The sequence below is a fragment of the Rana temporaria genome, chromosome 9 (assembly GCF_905171775.1).
Source record: "Rana temporaria chromosome 9, aRanTem1.1, whole genome shotgun sequence".
Lineage (NCBI taxonomy): Eukaryota > Metazoa > Chordata > Amphibia > Anura > Ranidae > Rana > Rana temporaria.
In genome coordinates, this window is record NC_053497.1 from 114,635,154 (window position 1) to 114,660,599 (window position 25,446).

General features: G+C 51.1%; 1 long non-coding RNA gene across 1 annotated transcript; it reads left to right on the forward strand.

Moving 5' to 3' along the window:
* The first annotated feature begins 215 nt into the window (after positions 1–215).
* Positions 216–24,058, forward strand: LOC120913881. The gene is made up of 10 exons (XR_005743584.1): positions 216–1,338; positions 3,733–3,797; positions 6,246–6,310; positions 8,741–8,805; positions 11,214–11,278; positions 13,787–13,851; positions 16,210–16,274; positions 18,486–18,550; positions 20,945–21,009; positions 23,401–24,058. It is a non-coding gene; the product is annotated as an uncharacterized LOC120913881 (long non-coding RNA).
* The last annotated feature ends 1,388 nt before the right edge of the window (positions 24,059–25,446 follow it).

Sequence of the window (25,446 nt, forward strand, 5' to 3'; positions counted from 1 at the left end):
GCTTTTATTCTAACTCTTGGCTTGGGTTAGCCACACATTGTGTGGACCCACAAATTATTTTAAGATGATAGGTTTCACCAGGGTTATGAGCTTTCATTCTAACTCTTGGCTTGGGTTAGCCACTCATTGTGTGGACCCACAAATTAATTTAAGATGATAGTCCAGCTTGGGTGGATAGGTTTCACCAGAGTTATGAGCTTTCATTCTAACTCTTGGCTTGGGTTGGCCACACATTGTGTGGACCCACAAATTAATTTAAGATGATAGGTTTCACCAGAGTTTTGAGCTTTTATCATGACTTATGGGCTTGGGTTTAACCACCAGGTTTGGTGGTGACCAAGTTCTGGGGTCTAGGAGTGAGATGTTATGGTTCGGTTGGAAGTGTCTAGCATGGATTGAGCCCCTGGGGGTGTGAGTGGGGTGGGCGAGCCTTCCATGTAATTTAGTGTCGACAGTGTTGCTTGCCCTGCCCTGTCATGCTGGAAAACGTGGTTGGCTCCTTCATTCACATCAGTCTTCAGCTTACCTTGAAGGTTACCGGTTTCTAGGAGCTCTTTCTCTGTGAAGAGATGCAGGCAGGGCTGTGGATTTCACTCTTTGATCCCTCTTGGGGAAGTCTACGGAGAGCTTGGGCAATGCTCTCGCTCTCTGGAAGTAAAGGGTCGGCTGTTGCAAGACTGTCTAAAATTTCTATTGTGAGCTGTAGTTGGGCATCTGGACTGGTTGCTAGGCTGTTCTGTAGTAGTGGGTTTAGAGACTGGGTCAATCTCAGTCCTTGCTGGACTGGGGGAGAAGTGCCCACTCCTCCGAAAAGGCCGGGGTTAGATCTGATTCAGTCTCCTTGCTCACTGCTCCGGTTCTTCCTGGCAGTTGGTCTAGAAGCTTAATTATGGCTTACAGTGGGAATGGTAGATTTTCTTATAACTGTTCATTCTTTCTTCCTGGGAATACAGACTTGCTTTTGGAATGGTCTTTAGTTGTTCTTGGTTGGCGTATGAGGGCACCATATTACAGTCAACAAACTCTTTGGCCAGGCCAAAATCAATACGCTCTATTCTTGGGTCAGACTTTAGGTATTGGGTCAGAATCCTTCTCTTCTTAGGGGGAAAAGGGTCTTGATACTTGCCGATCCCACAAAATGGCAGTACTTCAAAGCATTAGCTAACTTCACACGGTTTCACTTGTCAATATCTGTTTGTTACGAAAATGCCAAATTCCTCAGTTTTGCCGCTTATGTGTTTATGTGATCCCAAAGCTTATCTTTATATTGTAGCTGGCGAGATGACCATCAAGGCTGAAATATGGCAACACTGTGCAGTTTTGAGAGTAAACGGACAGGTATGTATCAAATTCAGCCTATAAATGCTGTAATCTGTGGGACATTTTAAGTGAAACTTTTCTGTGTATCAAGCTTTTAAGCGGAGGTCCACCCAAAAATGGAACTTCTGCTTTAAGTGACCGTGAGCCCTTTGACATGCCACATTTGGAAAATGGTGAACTGTCAACAAGGGCCCGGAAGTGATGTCTCATGTCATTTCTGGGTCAGCAGCAGGGAGGAGGGGGAGAGCAGATGTGCACCTATGCCAGTCTCAAGCCTGCAGATCAGCAAGCCGAGCCCGGGATACTTGGGGTAGGTGTACGGGGTGTGAAGCATTTGGTGGCAGCTCAAGCAGTGTGTGGGAGTGTGTTTTGTTGGCCTTGGCGACCTGACGCCTGGGGTTTGTCGAGCCCTTAAACATGAGGAAAGTACAGAGGCCGCCATTGCTGAAGCCTGATTTTAAGAAGGTTTGTTCTGGCTATCTGGTGCTTTGGCCTCAACACTTTGTTTGAATTTTATATTTCTCAGGTCAGACACTCAATCACAGAATGCTTGTTTTCAGACTAATTTTTTAAAGCCAAATTCTCCAGGCAACAAGTCCATTAGTTTCTTTACTGCCAGTGCACGCTGGTCTGTGGGTCTGCGAGTGCACGCTGGTCTGTGGGTCTGCGAGTGCACGCTGGTCTGTGGGTCTGCGAGTGCACGCTGGTCTGTGGGTCTGCGAGTGCACGCTGGTCTGTGGGTCTGCGAGTGCACGCTGGTCTGTGGGTCTGCGAGTGCACGCTGGTCTGTGAGTGCACGCTGGTCTGCGAGTGCACGCTGGTCTGTGAGTGCACGCTGGTCTGTGGGTCTGCGAGTGCACGCTGGTCTGTGGGTCTGCGAGTGCACGCTGGTCTGTGGGTCTGCGAGTGCACGCTGGTCTGTGGGTCTGCGAGTGCACGCTCGTCTGTGAGTGCACGCTGGTCTGCGAGTGCACGCTGGTCTGTGGGTCTGCGAGTGCACGCTGGTCTGTGGGTCTGCGAGTGCACGCTGGTCTGTGGGTCTGCGAGTGCACGCTGGTCTGTGGGTCTGCGAGTGCACGCTGGTCTGTGGGTCTGCGAGTGCACGCTGGTCTGTGGGTCTGCGAGTGCACGCTGGTCTGTGGGTCTGCGAGTGCACGCTGGTCTGTGGGTCTGCGAGTGCACGCTGGTCTGTTGGCCTGCGAGTGCACGCTGGTCTGTTGGCCTGCGAGTGCAAGCTGGTCTGCGGGTCTGCGAGTGCACGCTGGTCTGCGAGACCCACAAATTTATTTAAGATGATAGTCCAGCTTGGGTGGATAGGTTTCACCAGAGTTATGAACTTTCATTCTAACTCTTGGCTTGGGTTGGCCACACATTGTGTGGACCCACAATTTATTTTAAGATGATAGGTTTCACCAGAGTTTTGAGCTTTTATCATGACTTATGGGCTTGGGTTTAACCACCAGGTTTGGTGGTGACCAAGTTCTGGGGTCTAGGAGTGAGATGTTATGGTTCGGTTGGAAGTGTCTAGCATGGATTGAGCCCCTGGGGGTGTGAGTGGGGTGGGCGAGCCTTCCATGTAATTTAGTGTCGACAGTGTTGCTTGCCCTGCCCTGTCATGCTGGAAAACGTGGTTGGCTCCTTCATTCACATCAGTCTTCAGCTTACCTTGAAGGTTACCGGTTTCTAGGAGCTCTTTCTCTGTGAAGAGATGCAGGCAGGGCTGTGGATTTCACTCTTTGATCCCTCTTGGGGAAGTCTACGGAGAGCTTGGGCAATGCTCTCGCTCTCTGGAAGTAAAGGGTCGGCTGTTGCAAGACTGTCTAAAATTTCTATTGTGAACTGTAGTTGGGCATCTGGACTGGTTGCTAGGCTGTTCTGTAGTAGTGGGTTTAGAGACTGGGTCAATCTCAGTCCTTGCTGGACTGGGGGAGAAGTGCCCACTCCTCCGAAAAGGCCGGGGTTAGATCTGATTCAGTCTCCTTGCTCACTGCTCCGGTTCTTCCTGGCAGTTGGTCTAGAAGCTTAATTATGGCTTACAGTGGGAATGGTAGATTTTCTTATAACTGTTCATTCTTTCTTCCTGGGAATACAGACTTGCTTTTGGAATGGTCTTTAGTTGTTCTTGGTTGGCGTATGAGGGCACCATATTACAGTCAACAAACTCTTTGGCCAGGCCAAAATCAATACTCTCTATTCTTGGGTCAGACTTTAGGTATTGGGTCAGAATCCTTCTCTTCTTAGGGGGAAAAGGGTCTTGATACTTGCCGATCCCACAAAATGGCAGTACTTCAACGCATTGGCTAACTTCACACGGTTTCACTTGTCAATATCTGTTTGTTACGAAAATGCCAAATTCCTCAGTTTTGCCGCTTATGTGTTTATGTGATCCCAAAGCTTATCTTTATATTGTAGCTGGCGAGATGACCATCAAGGCTGAAATATGGCAACACTGTGCAGTTTTGAGAGTAAACGGACAGGTATGTATCAAATTCAGCCTATAAATGCTGTAATCTGTGGGACATTTTAAGTGAAACTTTTCTGTGTATCAAGCTTTTAAGCGGAGGTCCACCCAAAAATGGAACTTCTGCTTTAAGTGACCGTGAGCCCTTTGACATGCCACATTTGGAAAATGGTGAACTGTCAACAAGGGCCCGGAAGTGATGTCTCATGTCATTTCTGGGTCAGCAGCAGGGAGGAGGGGGAGAGCAGATGTGCACCTATGCCAGTCTCAAGCCTGCAGATCAGCAAGCCGAGCCCGGGATACTTGGGGTAGGTGTACGGGGTGTGAAGCATTTGGTGGCAGCTCAAGCAGTGTGTGGGAGTGTGTTTTGTTGGCCTTGGCGACCTGACGCCTGGGGTTTGTCGAGCCCTTAAACATGAGGAAAGTACAGAGGCCGCCATTGCTGAAGCCTGATTTTGAGAAGGTTTGTTCTGGCTATCTGGTGCTTTGGCCTCAACACTTTGTTTGAATTTTATATTTCTCAGGTCAGACACTCAATCACAGAATGCTTGTTTTCAGACTAATTTTTTAAAGCCAAATTCTCCAGGCAACAAGTCCATTAGTTTCTTTACTGCCAGTGCACGCTGGTCTGTGGGTCTGCGAGTGCACGCTGGTCTGTGGGTCTGCGAGTGCACGCTGGTCTGTGGGTCTGCGAGTGCACGCTGGTCTGTGGGTCTGCGAGTGCACGCTGGTCTGTGGGTCTGCGAGTGCACGCTGGTCTGTGGGTCTGCGAGTGCACGCTGGTCTGTGAGTGCACGCTGGTCTGTGAGTGCACGCTGGTCTGTGAGTGCACGCTGGTCTGCGAGTGCACGCTGGTCTGCGAGTGCACGCTGGTCTGTGGGTGCACGCTGGTCTGTGGGTCTGCGAGTGCACGCTGGTCTGTGGGTCTGCGAGTGCACGCTGGTCTGTGGGTCTGCGAGTGCACGCTGGTCTGTGGGTCTGCGAGTGCACGCTGGTCTGTGAGTGCACGCTGGTCTGCGAGTGCATGCTGGTCTGTGGGTCTGCGAGTGCACGCTGGTCTGTGGGTCTGCGAGTGCACGCTGGTCTGTGGGTCTGCGAGTGCACGCTGGTCTGTGGGTCTGCGAGTGCACGCTGGTCTGTGGGTCTGCGAGTGCACGCTGGTCTGTGGGTCTGCGAGTGCACGCTGGTCTGTGGGTCTGCGAGTGCACGCTGGTCTGTTGGCCTGCGAGTGCACGCTGGTCTGTTGGCCTGCGAGTGCACGCTGGTCTGTTGGCCTGCGAGTGCAAGCTGGTCTGCGGGTCTGCGAGTGCACGCTGGTCTGCGAGACCCACAAATTTATTTAAGATGATAGTCCAGCTTGGGTGGATAGGTTTCACCAGAGTTATGAACTTTCATTCTAACTCTTGGCTTGGGTTGGCCACACATTGTGTGGACCCACAATTTATTTTAAGATGATAGGTTTCACCAGAGTTTTGAGCTTTTATCATGACTTATGGGCTTGGGTTTAACCACCAGGTTTGGTGGTGACCAAGTTCTGGGGTCTAGGAGTGAGATGTTATGGTTCGGTTGGAAGTGTCTAGCATGGATTGAGCCCCTGGGGGTGTGAGTGGGGTGGGCGAGCCTTCCATGTAATTTAGTGTCGACAGTGTTGCTTGCCCTGCCCTGTCATGCTGGAAAACGTGGTTGGCTCCTTCATTCACATCAGTCTTCAGCTTACCTTGAAGGTTACCGGTTTCTAGGAGCTCTTTCTCTGTGAAGAGATGCAGGCAGGGCTGTGGATTTCACTCTTTGATCCCTCTTGGGGAAGTCTACGGAGAGCTTGGGCAATGCTCTCGCTCTCTGGAAGTAAAGGGTCGGCTGTTGCAAGACTGTCTAAAATTTCTATTGTGAACTGTAGTTGGGCATCTGGACTGGTTGCTAGGCTGTTCTGTAGTAGTGGGTTTAGAGACTGGGTCAATCTCAGTCCTTGCTGGACTGGGGGAGAAGTGCCCACTCCTCCGAAAAGGCCGGGGTTAGATCTGATTCAGTCTCCTTGCTCACTGCTCCGGTTCTTCCTGGCAGTTGGTCTAGAAGCTTAATTATGGCTTACAGTGGGAATGGTAGATTTTCTTATAACTGTTCATTCTTTCTTCCTGGGAATACAGACTTGCTTTTGGAATGGTCTTTAGTTGTTCTTGGTTGGCGTATGAGGGCACCATATTACAGTCAACAAACTCTTTGGCCAGGCCAAAATCAATACTCTCTATTCTTGGGTCAGACTTTAGGTATTGGGTCAGAATCCTTCTCTTCTTAGGGGGAAAAGGGTCTTGATACTTGCCGATCCCACAAAATGGCAGTACTTCAACGCATTGGCTAACTTCACACGGTTTCACTTGTCAATATCTGTTTGTTACGAAAATGCCAAATTCCTCAGTTTTGCCGCTTATGTGTTTATGTGATCCCAAAGCTTATCTTTATATTGTAGCTGGCGAGATGACCATCAAGGCTGAAATATGGCAACACTGTGCAGTTTTGAGAGTAAACGGACAGGTATGTATCAAATTCAGCCTATAAATGCTGTAATCTGTGGGACATTTTAAGTGAAACTTTTCTGTGTATCAAGCTTTTAAGCGGAGGTCCACCCAAAAATGGAACTTCTGCTTTAAGTGACCGTGAGCCCTTTGACATGCCACATTTGGAAAATGGTGAACTGTCAACAAGGGCCCGGAAGTGATGTCTCATGTCATTTCTGGGTCAGCAGCAGGGAGGAGGGGGAGAGCAGATGTGCACCTATGCCAGTCTCAAGCCTGCAGATCAGCAAGCCGAGCCCGGGATACTTGGGGTAGGTGTACGGGGTGTGAAGCATTTGGTGGCAGCTCAAGCAGTGTGTGGGAGTGTGTTTTGTTGGCCTTGGCGACCTGACGCCTGGGGTTTGTCGAGCCCTTAAACATGAGGAAAGTACAGAGGCCGCCATTGCTGAAGCCTGATTTTGAGAAGGTTTGTTCTGGCTATCTGGTGCTTTGGCCTCAACACTTTGTTTGAATTTTATATTTCTCAGGTCAGACACTCAATCACAGAATGCTTGTTTTCAGACTAATTTTTTAAAGCCAAATTCTCCAGGCAACAAGTCCATTAGTTTCTTTACTGCCAGTGCACGCTGGTCTGTGGGTCTGCGAGTGCACGCTGGTCTGTGGGTCTGCGAGTGCACGCTGGTCTGTGGGTCTGCGAGTGCACGCTGGTCTGCGAGTGCACGCTGGTCTGCGAGTGCACGCTGGTCTGTGGGTCTGCGAGTGCACGCTGGTCTGTGGGTCTGCGAGTGCACGCTGGTCTGTGGGTCTGCGAGTGCACGCTGGTCTGTGGGTCTGCGAGTGCACGCTGGTCTGTGGGTCTGCGAGTGCACGCTGGTCTGTGAGTGCACGCTGGTCTGCGAGTGCACGCTGGTCTGTGGGTCTGCGAGTGCACGCTGGTCTGTGGGTCTGCGAGTGCACGCTGGTCTGTGGGTCTGCGAGTGCACGCTGGTCTGTGGGTCTGCGAGTGCACGCTGGTCTGTGGGTCTGCGAGTGCACGCTGGTCTGTTGGCCTGCGAGTGCACGCTGGTCTGTTGGCCTGCGAGTGCACGCTGGTCTGTTGGCCTGCGAGTGCACGCTGGTCTGTTGGCCTGCGAGTGCACGCTGGTCTGTTGGCCTGCGAGTGCACGCTGGTCTGTTGGCCTGCGAGTGCACGCTGGTCTGTGGGCCTGCGAGTGCACGCTGGTCTGTTGGCCTGCGAGTGCACGCTGGTCTGTTGGCCTGCGAGTGCACGCTGGTCTGCGGGTCTGCGAGTGCACGCTGGTCTGCGAGACCCACAAATTTATTTAAGATGATAGTCCAGCTTGGGTGGATAGGTTTCACCAGAGTTATGAACTTTCATTCTAACTCTTGGCTTGGGTTGGCCACACATTGTGTGGACCCAAAAAAAATTATTTAAGATGATAGGTTTCACCAGAGTTTTGAGCTTTTATCATGACTTATGGGCTTGGGTTTAACCACCAGGTTTGGTGGTGACCAAGTTCTGGGGTCTAGGAGTGAGATGTTATGGTTCGGTTGGAAGTGTCTAGCATGGATTGAGCCCCTGGGGGTGTGAGTGGGGTGGGCGAGCCTTCCATGTAATTTAGTGTCGACAGTGTTGCTTGCCCTGCCCTGTCATGCTGGAAAACGTGGTTGGCTCCTTCATTCACATCAGTCTTCAGCTTACCTTGAAGGTTACCGGTTTCTAGGAGCTCTTTCTCTGTGAAGAGATGCAGGCAGGGCTGTGGATTTCACTCTTTGATCCCTCTTGGGGAAGTCTACGGAGAGCTTGGGCAATGCTCTCGCTCTCTGGAAGTAAAGGGTCGGCTGTTGCAAGACTGTCTAAAATTTCTATTGTGAGCTGTAGTTGGGCATCTGGACTGGTTGCTAGGCTGTTCTGTAGTAGTGGGTTTAGAGACTGGGTCAATCTCAGTCCTTGCTGGACTGGGGGAGAAGTGCCCACTCCTCCGAAAAGGCCGGGGTTAGATCTGATTCAGTCTCCTTGCTCACTGCTCCGGTTCTTCCTGGCAGTTGGTCTAGAAGCTTAATTATGGCTTACAGTGGGAATGGTAGATTTTCTTATAACTGTTCATTCTTTCTTCCTGGGAATACAGACTTGCTTTTGGAATGGTCTTTAGTTGTTCTTGGTTGGCGTATGAGGGCACCATATTACAGTCAACAAACTCTTTGGCCAGGCCAAAATCAATACGCTCTATTCTTGGGTCAGACTTTAGGTATTGGGTCAGAATCCTTCTCTTCTTAGGGGGAAAAGGGTCTTGATACTTGCCGATCCCACAAAATGGCAGTACTTCAAAGCATTAGCTAACTTCACACGGTTTCACTTGTCAATATCTGTTTGTTACGAAAATGCCAAATTCCTCAGTTTTGCCGCTTATGTGTTTATGTGATCCCAAAGCTTATCTTTATATTGTAGCTGGCGAGATGACCATCAAGGCTGAAATATGGCAACACTGTGCAGTTTTGAGAGTAAACGGACAGGTATGTATCAAATTCAGCCTATAAATGCTGTAATCTGTGGGACATTTTAAGTGAAACTTTTCTGTGTATCAAGCTTTTAAGCGGAGGTCCACCCAAAAATGGAACTTCTGCTTTAAGTGACCGTGAGCCCTTTGACATGCCACATTTGGAAAATGGTGAACTGTCAACAAGGGCCCGGAAGTGATGTCTCATGTCATTTCTGGGTCAGCAGCAGGGAGGAGGGGGAGAGCAGATGTGCACCTATGCCAGTCTCAAGCCTGCAGATCAGCAAGCCGAGCCCGGGATACTTGGGGTAGGTGTACGGGGTGTGAAGCATTTGGTGGCAGCTCAAGCAGTGTGTGGGAGTGTGTTTTGTTGGCCTTGGCGACCTGACGCCTGGGGTTTGTCGAGCCCTTAAACATGAGGAAAGTACAGAGGCCGCCATTGCTGAAGCCTGATTTTGAGAAGGTTTGTTCTGGCTATCTGGTGCTTTGGCCTCAACACTTTGTTTGAATTTTATATTTCTCAGGTCAGACACTCAATCACAGAATGCTTGTTTTCAGACTAATTTTTTAAAGCCAAATTCTCCAGGCAACAAGTCCATTAGTTTCTTTACTGCCAGTGCACGCTGGTCTGTGGGTCTGCGAGTGCACGCTGGTCTGTGGGTCTGCGAGTGCACGCTGGTCTGTGGGTCTGCGAGTGCACGCTGGTCTGCGAGTGCACGCTGGTCTGCGAGTGCACGCTGGTCTGTGGGTCTGCGAGTGCACGCTGGTCTGTGGGTCTGCGAGTGCACGCTGGTCTGTGGGTCTGCGAGTGCACGCTGGTCTGTGGGTCTGCGAGTGCACGCTGGTCTGTGGGTCTGCGAGTGCACGCTGGTCTGTGAGTGCACGCTGGTCTGCGAGTGCACGCTGGTCTGTGGGTCTGCGAGTGCACGCTGGTCTGTGGGTCTGCGAGTGCACGCTGGTCTGTGGGTCTGCGAGTGCACGCTGGTCTGTGGGTCTGCGAGTGCACGCTGGTCTGTGGGTCTGCGAGTGCACGCTGGTCTGTTGGCCTGCGAGTGCACGCTGGTCTGTTGGCCTGCGAGTGCACGCTGGTCTGTTGGCCTGCGAGTGCACGCTGGTCTGTTGGCCTGCGAGTGCACGCTGGTCTGTTGGACTGCGAGTGCACGCTGGTCTGTTGGCCTGCGAGTGCACGCTGGTCTGTTGGCCTGCGAGTGCACGCTGGTCTGTTGGCCTGCGAGTGCACGCTGGTCTGTTGGCCTGCGAGTGCAAGCTGGTCTGCGGGTCTGCGAGTGCACGCTGGTCTGCGAGACCCACAAATTTATTTAAGATGATAGTCCAGCTTGGGTGGATAGGTTTCACCAGAGTTATGAACTTTCATTCTAACTCTTGGCTTGGGTTGGCCACACATTTTAAGATGATAGGTTTCACCAGAGTTTTGAGCTTTTATCATGACTTATGGGCTTGGGTTTAACCACCAGGTTTGGTGGTGACCAAGTTCTGGGGTCTAGGAGTGAGATGTTATGGTTCGGTTGGAAGTGTCTAGCATGGATTGAGCCCCTGGGGGTGTGAGTGGGGTGGGCGAGCCTTCCATGTAATTTAGTGTCGACAGTGTTGCTTGCCCTGCCCTGTCATGCTGGAAAACGTGGTTGGCTCCTTCATTCACATCAGTCTTCAGCTTACCTTGAAGGTTACCGGTTTCTAGGAGCTCTTTCTCTGTGAAGAGATGCAGGCAGGGCTGTGGATTTCACTCTTTGATCCCTCTTGGGGAAGTCTACGGAGAGCTTGGGCAATGCTCTCGCTCTCTGGAAGTAAAGGGTCGGCTGTTGCAAGACTGTCTAAAATTTCTATTGTGAGCTGTAGTTGGGCATCTGGACTGGTTGCTAGGCTGTTCTGTAGTAGTGGGTTTAGAGACTGGGTCAATCTCAGTCCTTGCTGGACTGGGGGAGAAGTGCCCACTCCTCCGAAAAGGCCGGGGTTAGATCTGATTCAGTCTCCTTGCTCACTGCTCCGGTTCTTCCTGGCAGTTGGTCTAGAAGCTTAATTATGGCTTACAGTGGGAATGGTAGATTTTCTTATAACTGTTCATTCTTTCTTCCTGGGAATACAGACTTGCTTTTGGAATGGTCTTTAGTTGTTCTTGGTTGGCGTATGAGGGCACCATATTACAGTCAACAAACTCTTTGGCCAGGCCAAAATCAATACGCTCTATTCTTGGGTCAGACTTTAGGTATTGGGTCAGAATCCTTCTCTTCTTAGGGGGAAAAGGGTCTTGATACTTGCCGATCCCACAAAATGGCAGTACTTCAAAGCATTAGCTAACTTCACACGGTTTCACTTGTCAATATCTGTTTGTTACGAAAATGCCAAATTCCTCAGTTTTGCCGCTTATGTGTTTATGTGATCCCAAAGCTTATCTTTATATTGTAGCTGGCGAGATGACCATCAAGGCTGAAATATGGCAACACTGTGCAGTTTTGAGAGTAAACGGACAGGTATGTATCAAATTCAGCCTATAAATGCTGTAATCTGTGGGACATTTTAAGTGAAACTTTTCTGTGTATCAAGCTTTTAAGCGGAGGTCCACCCAAAAATGGAACTTCTGCTTTAAGTGACCGTGAGCCCTTTGACATGCCACATTTGGAAAATGGTGAACTGTCAACAAGGGCCCGGAAGTGATGTCTCATGTCATTTCTGGGTCAGCAGCAGGGAGGAGGGGGAGAGCAGATGTGCACCTATGCCAGTCTCAAGCCTGCAGATCAGCAAGCCGAGCCCGGGATACTTGGGGTAGGTGTACGGGGTGTGAAGCATTTGGTGGCAGCTCAAGCAGTGTGTGGGAGTGTGTTTTGTTGGCCTTGGCGACCTGACGCCTGGGGTTTGTCGAGCCCTTAAACATGAGGAAAGTACAGAGGCCGCCATTGCTGAAGCCTGATTTTAAGAAGGTTTGTTCTGGCTATCTGGTGCTTTGGCCTCAACACTTTGTTTGAATTTTATATTTCTCAGGTCAGACACTCAATCACAGAATGCTTGTTTTCAGACTAATTTTTTAAAGCCAAATTCTCCAGGCAACAAGTCCATTAGTTTCTTTACTGCCAGTGCACGCTGGTCTGTGGGTCTGCGAGTGCACGCTGGTCTGTGGGTCTGCGAGTGCACGCTGGTCTGTGGGTCTGCGAGTGCACGCTGGTCTGTGGGTCTGCGAGTGCACGCTGGTCTGTGGGTCTGCGAGTGCACGCTGGTCTGTGGGTCTGCGAGTGCACGCTGGTCTGTGGGTCTGCGAGTGCACGCTGGTCTGTGAGTGCACGCTGGTCTGTGAGTGCACGCTGGTCTGTGAGTGCACGCTGGTCTGCGAGTGCACGCTGGTCTGTGGGTGCACGCTGGTCTGTGGGTCTGCGAGTGCACGCTGGTCTGTGGGTCTGCGAGTGCACGCTGGTCTGTGGGTCTGCGAGTGCACGCTGGTCTGTGGGTCTGCGAGTGCACGCTGGTCTGTGGGTCTGCGAGTGCACGCTGGTCTGCGAGTGCACGCTGGTCTGCGAGTGCACGCTGGTCTGTGGGTCTGCGAGTGCACGCTGGTCTGTGGGTCTGCGAGTGCACGCTGGTCTGTGGGTCTGCAAGTGCACGCTGGTCTGTGGGTCTGCGAGTGCACGCTGGTCTGTGGGTCTGCGAGTGCACGCTGGTCTGTGGGTCTGCGAGTGCACGCTGGTCTGTGGGTCTGCGAGTGCACGCTGGTCTGTTGGCCTGCGAGTGCACGCTGGTCTGTTGGCCTGCGAGTGCACGCTGGTCTGTTGGCCTGCGAGTGCACGCTGGTCTGTTGGCCTGCGAGTGCAAGCTGGTCTGCGGGTCTGCGAGTGCACGCTGGTCTGCGAGACCCACAAATTTATTTAAGATGATAGTCCAGCTTGGGTGGATAGGTTTCACCAGAGTTATGAACTTTCATTCTAACTCTTGGCTTGGGTTGGCCACACATTGTGTGGACCCACAATTTATTTTAAGATGATAGGTTTCACCAGAGTTTTGAGCTTTTATCATGACTTATGGGCTTGGGTTTAACCACCAGGTTTGGTGGTGACCAAGTTCTGGGGTCTAGGAGTGAGATGTTATGGTTCGGTTGGAAGTGTCTAGCATGGATTGAGCCCCTGGGGGTGTGAGTGGGGTGGGCGAGCCTTCCATGTAATTTAGTGTCGACAGTGTTGCTTGCCCTGCCCTGTCATGCTGGAAAACGTGGTTGGCTCCTTCATTCACATCAGTCTTCAGCTTACCTTGAAGGTTACCGGTTTCTAGGAGCTCTTTCTCTGTGAAGAGATGCAGGCAGGGCTGTGGATTTCACTCTTTGATCCCTCTTGGGGAAGTCTACGGAGAGCTTGGGCAATGCTCTCGCTCTCTGGAAGTAAAGGGTCGGCTGTTGCAAGACTGTCTAAAATTTCTATTGTGAACTGTAGTTGGGCATCTGGACTGGTTGCTAGGCTGTTCTGTAGTAGTGGGTTTAGAGACTGGGTCAATCTCAGTCCTTGCTGGACTGGGGGAGAAGTGCCCACTCCTCCGAAAAGGCCGGGGTTAGATCTGATTCAGTCTCCTTGCTCACTGCTCCGGTTCTTCCTGGCAGTTGGTCTAGAAGCTTAATTATGGCTTACAGTGGGAATGGTAGATTTTCTTATAACTGTTCATTCTTTCTTCCTGGGAATACAGACTTGCTTTTGGAATGGTCTTTAGTTGTTCTTGGTTGGCGTATGAGGGCACCATATTACAGTCAACAAACTCTTTGGCCAGGCCAAAATCAATACTCTCTATTCTTGGGTCAGACTTTAGGTATTGGGTCAGAATCCTTCTCTTCTTAGGGGGAAAAGGGTCTTGATACTTGCCGATCCCACAAAATGGCAGTACTTCAACGCATTGGCTAACTTCACACGGTTTCACTTGTCAATATCTGTTTGTTACGAAAATGCCAAATTCCTCAGTTTTGCCGCTTATGTGTTTATGTGATCCCAAAGCTTATCTTTATATTGTAGCTGGCGAGATGACCATCAAGGCTGAAATATGGCAACACTGTGCAGTTTTGAGAGTAAACGGACAGGTATGTATCAAATTCAGCCTATAAATGCTGTAATCTGTGGGACATTTTAAGTGAAACTTTTCTGTGTATCAAGCTTTTAAGCGGAGGTCCACCCAAAAATGGAACTTCTGCTTTAAGTGACCGTGAGCCCTTTGACATGCCACATTTGGAAAATGGTGAACTGTCAACAAGGGCCCGGAAGTGATGTCTCATGTCATTTCTGGGTCAGCAGCAGGGAGGAGGGGGAGAGCAGATGTGCACCTATGCCAGTCTCAAGCCTGCAGATCAGCAAGCCGAGCCCGGGATACTTGGGGTAGGTGTACGGGGTGTGAAGCATTTGGTGGCAGCTCAAGCAGTGTGTGGGAGTGTGTTTTGTTGGCCTTGGCGACCTGACGCCTGGGGTTTGTCGAGCCCTTAAACATGAGGAAAGTACAGAGGCCGCCATTGCTGAAGCCTGATTTTGAGAAGGTTTGTTCTGGCTATCTGGTGCTTTGGCCTCAACACTTTGTTTGAATTTTATATTTCTCAGGTCAGACACTCAATCACAGAATGCTTGTTTTCAGACTAATTTTTTAAAGCCAAATTCTCCAGGCAACAAGTCCATTAGTTTCTTTACTGCCAGTGCACGCTGGTCTGTGGGTCTGCGAGTGCACGCTGGTCTGTGGGTCTGCGAGTGCACGCTGGTCTGTGGGTCTGCGAGTGCACGCTGGTCTGCGAGTGCACGCTGGTCTGCGAGTGCACGCTGGTCTGTGGGTCTGCGAGTGCACGCTGGTCTGTGGGTCTGCGAGTGCACGCTGGTCTGTGGGTCTGCGAGTGCACGCTGGTCTGTGGGTCTGCGAGTGCACGCTGGTCTGCGAGTGCACGCTGGTCTGTTGGTCTGCGAGTGCACGCTGGTCTGTGGGTCTGCGAGTGCACGCTGGTCTGTGGGTCTGCGAGTGCACGCTGGTCTGTGGGTCTGCGAGTGCACGCTGGTCTGTGGGTCTGCGAGTGCACGCTGGTCTGTGGGTCTGCGAGTGCACGCTGGTCTGTGGGTCTGCGAGTGCACGCTGGTCTGTGGGCCTGCGAGTGCACGCTGGTCTGTTGGCCTGCGAGTGCACGCTGGTCTGTTGGCCTGCGAGTGCACGCTGGTCTGTTGGCCTGCGAGTGCACGCTGGTCTGTTGGCCTGCGAGTGCACGCTGGTCTGTTGGCCTGCGAGTGCAAGCTGGTCTGCGGGTCTGCGAGTGCACGCTGGTCTGCGAGACCCACAAATTTATTTAAGATGATAGTCCAGCTTGGGTGGATAGGTTTCACCAGAGTTATGAACTTTCATTCTAACTCTTGGCTTGGGTTGGCCACACATTGTGTGGACCCACAATTTATTTTAAGATGATAGGTTTCACCAGAGTTTTGAGCTTTTATCATGACTTATGGGCTTGGGTTTAACCACCAGGTTTGGTGGTGACCAAGTTCTGGGGTCTAGGAGTGAGATGTTATGGTTCGGTTGGAAGTGTCTAGCATGGATTGAGCCCCTGGGGGTGTGAGTGGGGTGGGCGAGCCTTCCATGTAATTTAGTGTCGACAGTGTTGCTTGCCCTGCCCTGTCATGCTGGAAAACGTGGTTGGCTCCTTCATTCACATCAGTCTTCAGCTTACCTTGAAGGTTACCGGTTTCTAGGAGCTCTTTCTCTGTGAAGAGATGCAGGCAGGGCTGTGGATTTCACTCTTTGATCCCTCTTGGGGAAGTCTACGGAGAGCTTGGGCAATGCTCTCGCTCTCTGGAAGTAAAGGGTCGGCTGTTGCAAGACTGTCTAAAATTTCTATTGTGAGCTGTAGTTGGGCATCTGGACTGGTTGCTAGGCTGTTCTGTAGTAGTGGGTTTAGAGACTGGGTCAATCTCAGTCCTTGCTGGACTGGGGGAGAAGTGCCCACTCCTCCGAAAAGGCCGGGGTTAGATCTGATTCAGTCTCCTTGCTCACTGCTCCGGTTCTTCCTGGCAGTTGGTCTAGAAGCTTAATTATGGCTTACAGTGGGAATGGTAGATTTTCTTATAACTGTTCATTCTTTCTTCCTGGGAATACAGACTTGCTTTTGGAATGGTCTTTAGTTGTTCTTGGTTGGCGTATGAGGGCACCATATTACAGTCAACAAACTCTTTGGCCAGGCCAAAATCAATACGCTCTATTCTTGGGTCAGACTTTAGGTATTGGGTCAGAATCCTTCTCTTCTTAGGGGGAAAAGGGTCTTGATACTTGCCGATCCCACAAAATGGCAGTACTTCAAAGCATTAGCTAACTTCACACGGTTTCACTTGTCAATATCTGTTTGTTACGAAAATGCCAAATTCCTCAGTTTTGCCGCTTATGTGTTTATGTGATCCCAAAGCTTATCTTTATATTGTAGCTGGCGAGATGACCATCAAGGCTGAAATATGGCAACACTGTGCAGTTTTGAGAGTAAACGGACAGGTATGTATCAAATTCAGCCTATAAATGCTGTAATCTGTGGGACATTTTAAGTGAAACTTTTCTGTGTATCAAGCTTTTAAGCGGAGGTCCACCCAAAAATGGAACTTCTGCTTTAAGTGACCGTGAGCCCTTTGACATGCCACATTTGGAAAATGGTGAACTGTCAACAAGGGCCCGGAAGTGATGTCTCATGTCATTTCTGGGTCAGCAGCAGGGAGGAGGGGGAGAGCAGATGTGCACCTATGCCAGTCTCAAGCCTGCAGATCAGCAAGCCGAGCCCGGGATACTTGGGGTAGGTGTACGGGGTGTGAAGCATTTGGTGGCAGCTCAAGCAGTGTGTGGGAGTGTGTTTTGTTGGCCTTGGCGACCTGACGCCTGGGGTTTGTCGAGCCCTTAAACATGAGGAAAGTACAGAGGCCGCCATTGCTGAAGCCTGATTTTAAGAAGGTTTGTTCTGGCTATCTGGTGCTTTGGCCTCAACACTTTGTTTGAATTTTATATTTCTCAGGTCAGACACTCAATCACAGAATGCTTGTTTTCAGACTAATTTTTTAAAGCCAAATTCTCCAGGCAACAAGTCCATTAGTTTCTTTACTGCCAGTGCACGCTGGTCTGTGGGTCTGCGAGTGCACGCTGGTCTGTGGGTCTGCGAGTGCACGCTGGTCTGTGGGTCTGCGAGTGCACGCTGGTCTGTGAGTGCACGCTGGTCTGCGAGTGCACGCTGGTCTGTGGGTCTGCGAGTGCACGCTGGTCTGTGGGTCTGCGAGTGCACGCTGGTCTGTTGGTCTGCGAGTGCACGCTGGTCTGTGGGTCTGCGAGTGCACGCTGGTCTGTGGGTCTGCGAGTGCACGCTGGTCTGTGGGTCTGCGAGTGCACGCTGGTCTGTGGGTCTGCGAGTGCACGCTGGTCTGTTGGGCCTGCGAGTGCACGCTGGTCTGTTGGCCTGCGAGTGCACGCTGGTCTGTTGGCCTGCGAGTGCACGCTGGTCTGTTGGCCTGCGAGTGCACGCTGGTCTGTTGGCCTGCGAGTGCAAGCTGGTCTGCGGGTCTGCGAGTGCACGCTGGTCTGCGAGACCCACAAATTTATTTAAGATGATAGTCCAGCTTGGGTGGATAGGTTTCACCAGAGTTATGAACTTTCATTCTAACTCTTGGCTTGGGTTGGCCACACATTGTGTGGACCCACAATTTATTTTAAGATGATAGGTTTCACCAGAGTTTTGAGCTTTTATCATGACTTATGGGCTTGGGTTTAACCACCAGGTTTGGTGGTGACCAAGTTCTGGGGTCTAGGAGTGAGATGTTATGGTTCGGTTGGAAGTGTCTAGCATGGATTGAGCCCCTGGGGGTGTGAGTGGGGTGGGCGAGCCTTCCATGTAATTTAGTGTCGACAGTGTTGCTTGCCCTGCCCTGTCATGCTGGAAAACGTGGTTGGCTCCTTCATTCACATCAGTCTTCAGCTTACCTTGAAGGTTACCGGTTTCTAGGAGCTCTTTCTCTGTGAAGAGATGCAGGCAGGGCTGTGGATTTCACTCTTTGATCCCTCTTGGGGAAGTCTACGGAGAGCTTGGGCAATGCTCTCGCTCTCTGGAAGTAAAGGGTCGGCTGTTGCAAGACTGTCTAAAATTTCTATTGTGAGCTGTAGTTGGGCATCTGGACTGGTTGCTAGGCTGTTCTGTAGTAGTGGGTTTAGAGACTGGGTCAATCTCAGTCCTTGCTGGACTGGGGGAGAAGTGCCCACTCCTCCGAAAAGGCCGGGGTTAGATCTGATTCAGTCTCCTTGCTCACTGCTCCGGTTCTTCCTGGCAGTTGGTCTAGAAGCTTAATTATGGCTTACAGTGGGAATGGTAGATTTTCTTATAACTGTTCATTCTTTCTTCCTGGGAATACAGACTTGCTTTTGGAATGGTCTTTAGTTGTTCTTGGTTGGCGTATGAGGGCACCATATTACAGTCAACAAACTCTTTGGCCAGGCCAAAATCAATACTCTCTATTCTTGGGTCAGACTTTAGGTATTGGGTCAGAATCCTTCTCTTCTTAGGGGGAAAAGGGTCTTGATACTTGCCGATCCCACAAAATGGCAGTACTTCAAAGCATTAGCTAACTTCACACGGTTTCACTTGTCAATATCTGTTTGTTACGAAAATGCCAAATTCCTCAGTTTTGCCGCTTATGTGTTTATGTGATCCCAAAGCTTATCTTTATATTGTAGCTGGCGAGATGACCATCAAGGCTGAAATATGGCAACACTGTGCAGTTTTGAGAGTAAACGGACAGGTATGTATCAAATTCAGCCTATAAATGCTGTAATCTGTGGGACATTTTAAGTGAAACTTTTCTGTGTATCAAGCTTTTAAGCGGAGGTCCACCCAAAAATGGAACTTCTGCTTTAAGTGACCGTGAGCCCTTTGACATGCCACATTTGGAAAATGGTGAACTGTCAACAAGGGCCCGGAAGTGATGTCTCATGTCATTTCTGGGTCAGCAGCAGGGAGGAGGGGGAGAGCAGATGTGCACCTATGCCAGTCTCAAGCCTGCAGATCAGCAAGCCGAGCCCGGGATACTTGGGGTAGGTGTACGGGGTGTGAAGCATTTGGTGGCAGCTCAAGCAGTGTGTGGGAGTGTGTTTTGTTGGCCTTGGCGACCTGACGCCTGGGGTTTGTCGAGCCCTTAAACATGAGGAAAGTACAGAGGCCGCCATTGCTGAAGCCTGATTTTGAGAAGGTTTGTTCTGGCTATCTGGTGCTTTGGCCTCAACACTTTGTTTGAATTTTATATTTCTCAGGTCAGACACTCAATCACAGAATGCTTGTTTTCAGACTAATTTTTTAAAGCCAAATTCTCCAGGCAACAAGTCCATTAGTTTCTTTACTGCCAGTGCACGCTGGTCTGTGGGTCTGCGAGTGCACGCTGGTCTGTGGGCCTGCGAGTGCACGCTGGTCTGTGGGTCTGCGAGTGCACGCTGGTCTGCGAGTGCACGCTGGTCTGCGAGTGCACGCTGGTCTGTGAGTGCACGCTGGTCTGTGGGTCTGCGAGTGCACGCTGGTCTGTGGGTCTGCGAGTGCACGCTGGTCTGTGGGTCTGCGAGTGCACGCTGGTCTGTGGGTCTGCGAGTGCACGCTGGTCTGTGAGTGCACGCTGGTCTGCGAGTGCACGCTGGTCTGTGGGTCTGCGAGTGCACGCTGGTCTGTGGGTCTGCGAGTGCACGCTGGTCTGTGGGTCTGCGAGTGCACGCTGGTCTGTGGGTCTGCGAGTGCACGCTGGTCTGTGGGTCTGCGAGTGCACGCTGGTCTGTGGGTCTGCGAGTGCACGCTGGTCTGTGGGTCTGCGAGTGCACGCTGGTCTGTGGGTCTGCGAGTGCACGCTGGTCTGTGGGTCTGCGAGTGCACGCTGGTCTGTTGGCCTGCGAGTGCACGCTGGTCTGTTGGCCTGCGAGTGCACGCTGGTCTGTTGGCCTGCGAGTGCACGCTGGTCTGTTGGCCTGCGAGTGCACGCTGGTCTGCGGGTCTGCGAGTGCACGCTGGTCTGCGAGACCCACAAATTTATTTAAGATGATAGTCCAGCTTGGGTGGATAGGTTTCACCAGAGTTATGAACTTTCATTCTAACTCTTGGCTTGGGTTGGCCACACATTGTGTGGACCCACAATTTATTTTAAGATGATAGGTTTCACCAGAGTTTTGAGCTTTTATCATGACTTATGGGCTTGGGTTTAACCACCAGGTTTGGTGGTGACCAAGTTCTGGGGTCTAGGAGTGAGATGTTATGGTTCGGTTGGAAGTGTCTAGCATGGATTGAGCCCCTGGGGGTGTGAGTGGGGTGGGCGAGCCTTCCATGTAATTTAGTGTCGACAGTGTTGCTTGCCCTGCCCTGTCATGCTGGAAAACGTGGTTGGCTCCTTCATTCACATCAGTCTTCAGCTTACCTTGAAGGTTACCGGTTTCTAGGAGCTCTTTCTCTGTGAAGAGATGCAGGCAGGGCTGTGGATTTCACTCTTTGATCCCTCTTGGGGAAGTCTACGGAGAGCTTGGGCAATGCTCTCGCTCTCTGGAAGTAAAGGGTCGGCTGTTGCAAGACTGTCTAAAATTTCTATTGTGAGCTGTAGTTGGGCATCTGGACTGGTTGCTAGGCTGTTCTGTAGTAGTGGGTTTAGAGACTGGGTCAATCTCAGTCCTTGCTGGACTGGGGGAGAAGTGCCCACTCCTCCGAAAAGGCCGGGGTTAGATCTGATTCAGTCTCCTTGCTCACTGCTCCGGTTCTTCCTGGCAGTTGGTCTAGAAGCTTAATTATGGCTTACAGTGGGAATGGTAGATTTTCTTATAACTGTTCATTCTTTCTTCCTGGGAATACAGACTTGCTTTTGGAATGGTCTTTAGTTGTTCTTGGTTGGCGTATGAGGGCACCATATTACAGTCAACAAACTCTTTGGCCAGGCCAAAATCAATACTCTCTATTCTTGGGTCAGACTTTAGGTATTGGGTCAGAATCCTTCTCTTCTTAGGGGGAAAAGGGTCTTGATACTTGCCGATCCCACAAAATGGCAGTACTTCAAAGCATTAGCTAACTTCACACGGTTTCACTTGTCAATATCTGTTTGTTACGAAAATGCCAAATTCCTCAGTTTTGCCGCTTATGTGTTTATGTGATCCCAAAGCTTATCTTTATATTGTAGCTGGCGAGATGACCATCAAGGCTGAAATATGGCAACACTGTGCAGTTTTGAGAGTAAACGGACAGGTATGTATCAAATTCAGCCTATAAATGCTGTAATCTGTGGGACATTTTAAGTGAAACTTTTCTGTGTATCAAGCTTTTAAGCGGAGGTCCACCCAAAAATGGAACTTCTGCTTTAAGTGACCGTGAGCCCTTTGACATGCCACATTTGGAAAATGGTGAACTGTCAACAAGGGCCCGGAAGTGATGTCTCATGTCATTTCTGGGTCAGCAGCAGGGAGGAGGGGGAGAGCAGATGTGCACCTATGCCAGTCTCAAGCCTGCAGATCAGCAAGCCGAGCCCGGGATACTTGGGGTAGGTGTACGGGGTGTGAAGCATTTGGTGGCAGCTCAAGCAGTGTGTGGGAGTGTGTTTTGTTGGCCTTGGCGACCTGACGCCTGGGGTTTGTCGAGCCCTTAAACATGAGGAAAGTACAGAGGCCGCCATTGCTGAAGCCTGATTTTGAGAAGGTTTGTTCTGGCTATCTGGTGCTTTGGCCTCAACACTTTGTTTGAATTTTATATTTCTCAGGTCAGACACTCAATCACAGAATGCTTGTTTTCAGACTAATTTTTTAAAGCCAAATTCTCCAGGCAACAAGTCCATTAGTTTCTTTACTGCCAGTGCACGCTGGTCTGTGGGTCTGCGAGTGCACGCTGGTCTGTGGGTCTGCGAGTGCACGCTGGTCTGTGGGTCTGCGAGTGCACGCTGGTCTGTGGGTCTGCGAGTGCACGCTGGTCTGTGGGTCTGCGAGTGCACGCTGGTCTGTGGGTCTGCGAGTGCACGCTGGTCTGCGGGTCTGCGAGTGCACGCTGGTCTGTGAGTGCACGCTGGTCTGCGAGTGCACGCTGGTCTGTGGGTCTGCGAGTGCACGCTGGTCTGTGGGTCTGCGAGTGCACGCTGGTCTGTGGGTCTGCGAGTGCACGCTGGTCTGTGGGTCTGCGAGTGCACGCTGGTCTGTGGGTCTGCGAGTGCACGCTGGTCTGTGGGTCTGCGAGTGCACGCTGGTCTGTGGGTCTGCGAGTGCACGCTGGTCTGTGGGTCTGCGAGTGCACGCTGGTCTGTGGGTCTGCGAGTGCACGCTGGTCTGTGGGTCTGCGAGTGCACGCTGGTCTGTTGGCCTGCGAGTGCACGCTGGTCTGTTGGCCTGCGAGTGCACGCTGGTCTGTTGGCTGCGAGTGCACGCTGGTCTGTTGGCCTGCGAGTGCACGCTGCTCTGTTGGCCTGCGAGTGCACGCTGGTCTGTGGGTCTGCGAGTGCACGCTGGTCTGCGAGACCCACAAATTTATTTAAGATGATAGTCCAGCTTGGGTGGATAGGTTTCACCAGAGTTATGAACTTTCATTCTAACTCTTGGCTTGGGTTGGCCACACATTGTGTGGACCCACAATTTATTTTAAGATGATAGGTTTCACCAGAGTTTTGAGCTTTTATCATGACTTATGGGCTTGGGTTTAACCACCAGGTTTGGTGGTGACCAAGTTCTGGGGTCTAGGAGTGAGATGTTATGGTTCGGTTGGAAGTGTCTAGCATGGATTGAGCCCCTGGGGGTGTGAGTGGGGTGGGCGAGCCTTCCATGTAATTTAGTGTCGACAGTGTTGCTTGCCCTGCCCTGTCATGCTGGAAAACGTGGTTGGCTCCTTCATTCACATCAGTCTTCAGCTTACCTTGAAGGTTACCGGTTTCTAGGAGCTCTTTCTCTGTGAAGAGATGCAGGCAGGGCTGTGGATTTCACTCTTTGATCCCTCTTGGGGAAGTCTACGGAGAGCTTGGGCAATGCTCTCGCTCTCTGGAAGTAAAGGGTCGGCTGTTGCAAGACTGTCTAAAATTTCTATTGTGAGCTGTAGTTGGGCATCTGGACTGGTTGCTAGGCTGTTCTGTAGTAGTGGGTTTAGAGACTGGGTCAATCTCAGTCCTTGCTGGACTGGGGGAGAAGTGCCCACTCCTCCGAAAAGGCCGGGGTTAGATCTGATTCAGTCTCCTTGCTCACTGCTCCGGTTCTTGCTGGCAGTTGGTCTAGAAGCTTAATTATGGCTTACAGTGGGAATGGTAGATTTTCTTATAACTGTTCATTCTTTCTTCCTGGGAATACAGACTTGCTTTTGGAATGGTCTTTAGTTGTTCTTGGTTGGCGTATGAGGGCACCATATTACAGTCAACAAACTCTTTGGCCAGGCCAAAATCAATACTCTCTATTCTTGGGTCAGACTTTAGGTATTGGGTCAGAATCCTTCTCTTCTTAGGGGGAAAAGGGTCTTGATACTTGCCGATCCCACAAAATGGCAGTACTTCAAAGCATTGGCTAACTTCACACGGTTTCACTTGTCAATATCTGTTTGTTACGAAAATGCCAAATTCCTCAGTTTTGCCGCTTATGTGTTTATGTGATCCCAAAGCTTATCTTTATATTGTAGCTGGCGAGATGACCATCAAGGCTGAAATATGGCAACACTGTGCAGTTTTGAGAGTAAACGGACAGGTATGTATCAAATTCAGCCTATAAATGCTGTAATCTGTGGGACATTTTAAGTGAAACTTTTCTGTGTATCAAGCTTTTAAGCGGAGGTCCACCCAAAAATGGAACTTCTGCTTTAAGTGACCGTGAGCCCTTTGACATGCCACATTTGGAAAATGGTGAACTGTCAACAAGGGCCCGGAAGTGATGTCTCATGTCATTTCTGGGTCAGCAGCAGGGAGGAGGGGGAGAGCAGATGTGCACCTATGCCAGTCTCAAGCCTGCAGATCAGCAAGCCGAGCCCGGGATACTTGGGGTAGGTGTACGGGGTGTGAAGCATTTGGTGGCAGCTCAAGCAGTGTGTGGGAGTGTGTTTTGTTGGCCTTGGCGACCTGACGCCTGGGGTTTGTCGAGCCCTTAAACATGAGGAAAGTACAGAGGCCGCCATTGCTGAAGCCTGATTTTGAGAAGGTTTGTTCTGGCTATCTGGTGCTTTGGCCTCAACACTTTGTTTGAATTTTATATTTCTCAGGTCAGACACTCAATCACAGAATGCTTGTTTTCAGACTCATTTTTTAAAGCCAAATTCTCCAGGCAACAAGTCCATTAGTTTCTTTACTGCCAGTGCACGCTGGTCTGTGGGTCTGCGAGTGCACGCTGGTCTGTGGGTCTGCGAGTGCACGCTGGTCTGTGGGTCTGCGAGTGCACGCTGGTCTGTGGGTCTGCGAGTGCACGCTGGTCTGTGGGTCTGCGAGTGCACGCTGGTCTGTGGGTCTGCGAGTGCACGCTGGTCTGTGGGTCTGCGAGTGCACGCTGGTCTGTGGGTCTGCGAGTGCACGCTGGTCTGGGGTCTGCGAGTGCACGCTGGTCTGTGAGTGCACGCTGGTCTGCGAGTGCACGCTGGTCTGCGAGTGCACGCTGGTCTGCGAGTGCACGCTGGTCTGTGGGTCTGCGAGTGCACGCTGGTCTGTGGGTCTGCGAGTGCACGCTGGTCTGTGGGTCTGCGAGTGCACGCTGGTCTGTGGGTCTGCGAGTGCACGCTGGTCTGTGGGTCTGCGAGTGCACGCTGGTCTGTGGGCCTGCGAGTGCACGCTGGTCTGTGGGCCTGCGAGTGCACGCTGGTCTGTGGGCCTGCGAGTGCACGCTGGTCTGTGGGCCTGCGAGTGCACGCTGGTCTGTTGGCCTGCGAGTGCACGCTGGTCTGTTGGCCTGCGAGTGCACGCTGGTCTGTTGGCCTGCGAGTGCACGCTGGTCTGCTGGTCTGCGAGTGCACGCTGGTCTGCGAGACCCACAAATTTATTTAAGATGATAGTCCAGCTTGGGTGGATAGGTTTCACCAGAGTTATGAACTTTCATTCTAACTCTTGGCTTGGGTTGGCCACACATTGTGTGGACCCACAATTTATTTTAAGATGATAGGTTTCACCAGAGTTTTGAGCTTTTATCATGACTTATGGGCTTGGGTTTAACCACCAGGTTTGGTGGTGACCAAGTTCTGGGGTCTAGGAGTGAGATGTTATGGTTCGGTTGGAAGTGTCTAGCATGGATTGAGCCCCTGGGGGTGTGAGTGGGGTGGGCGAGCCTTCCATGTAATTTAGTGTCGACAGTGTTGCTTGCCCTGCCCTGTCATGCTGGAAAACGTGGTTGGCTCCTTCATTCACATCAGTCTTCAGCTTACCTTGAAGGTTACCGGTTTCTAGGAGCTCTTTCTCTGTGAAGAGATGCAGGCAGGGCTGTGGATTTCACTCTTTGATCCCTCTTGGGGAAGTCTACGGAGAGCTTGGGCAATGCTCTCGCTCTCTGGAAGTAAAGGGTCGGCTGTTGCAAGACTGTCTAAAATTTCTATTGTGAGCTGTAGTTGGGCATCTGGACTGGTTGCTAGGCTGTTCTGTAGTAGTGGGTTTAGAGACTGGGTCAATCTCAGTCCTTGCTGGACTGGGGGAGAAGTGCCCACTCCTCCGAAAAGGCCGGGGTTAGATCTGATTCAGTCTCCTTGCTCACTGCT